We start from the raw sequence: 1609 nt of genomic DNA, 5'->3' as shown, positions 1-1609 counted from the left end.
ATCTCTCCTGACTGATGTAAGAACCAAGAACAGAATTGAAGTGTGACTGTCACATACGGAGTCGGAATGCCAAAGGTCAAAATAGCTTACTGGTATGCTGGCCCACTGCTCCAAATTTTATATCTTTTCTGTCCCTTGGTTATTGCCTGACATGATTTAACAACTGTAATTCCTTATTTAACGATGTCAAAGGTTTTTAGGAAATTGACTGTATTTCACCAACGATATATTTCTTCTTGATTACAGAGTGGTTAAAATGATTTTAAACCAAGACAGCAAAATAAAGCAGTAATAAAATCAATAAAAGGTGCTTAAAACATTCCTTCTATTAGGTAATGGCATTTAAAATATCCGTAGCTTGTAATGGCACTTAGGATATGCCCAAAAATCAATGAGCTAAATTACTTATTGAACTAGTTAATTTGAACATTGAGTTTTATATGTATATTGATAAAACAAGCTACAAGAATACCGGCTATATTTGAATTTCACGGTCAGATGTCTCCCTCTGCTGGGGGAAAAAAAAAAAAAAAAAAACCAAAACCAAAAAACTAAAAGCTCGACCAGAAGTGTTTTTTAAAAGCAGCGACACTAAAGGATGCAACATCTAAAAAACTCCACAAGAGGTCTCTAATTCTCATAGTTTGTAAATGACTGCTGCTTTGATATCTGCTAAGTGTTCGAAGATGCTAAACAGCAACACAAAACTTCAGATTTCACCCAGAACACCGCCATTTGGTCAGACCTGAGAAATATGCAAAAAACACAAAACACGTGGGAAAAGTGTAGAAAATAAGGGATGTCATAAGGTTTTAAAAACAGTGAGGGCGTGCTCAAGAATTTTGCTAGTACTTTTCATGTCAACTCCTCCATAGTAGATACAGGAGTAACAGCCTCAGGCGCTACTTTCTTGCTAGAAGTAAAGTACAAAAGACAACCTCTGTGCCTACCAGTTCCTACTCCTGTGGTGCAAAAACCCTCCTACATAGGCTGGCCTCAGCGCTCAGCCCAGTTCAGAGTCCATCTCCCCTTCACATCGAGGAATGCTGTACTTCAGAGAGGAAAAACGTTTACAAAAAAAGGGAGGCTGAAGTGTGTTGGGTTCGCCTACAAAACAAAGCAGATTAGCCTAACCTAATCCCCTCAGAAGTAAGCAAACACCAACAGTAATAAATATTTCTGCTTATTTAGGTAGACTTTTATCACTGCAGTACCGGGAACCCTGCAGTTACCTGTGGAACAAGCAGCAGGTGACGGAGCTTTTCCAGCCCAGGCTGCAACGACCCCCGACGCTGCCGAGACCGGGAAGCTGCGGCGGAGCGCGCGGCCCGGGAGGTCCGGATGCCGCCCCGGGCGTGCTGTTAGCACCGCCAGTGTCTACCAGGATGAGAGGGCAGCAGCCCTGCATTCAAAACCTGCAGTCTAGTGCTAATGGCAAGATTACGACACCGTTCTGAGGCCGCTCTCTCATTTTTTTGAAAGGTCACGGTGATCAGACGTTGCTGCCAAGTGGGGAAAGGCAAATGCCGCACTCCTCTTCCACGAGCGCAGCAGAGGCGGCCGGGGAAGGCTGGCCAGCCCCGAAACCACCGGCCCTGGAAGGATGAGG

This window comes from Egretta garzetta, unplaced genomic scaffold (assembly GCF_000687185.1).
Source record: "Egretta garzetta isolate BGI_Z169 unplaced genomic scaffold, ASM68718v1 scaffold67, whole genome shotgun sequence".
In the NCBI taxonomy this organism is placed as follows: Eukaryota; Metazoa; Chordata; class Aves; order Pelecaniformes; family Ardeidae; genus Egretta; species Egretta garzetta.
This window is presented reverse-complemented; position numbering follows the sequence as displayed.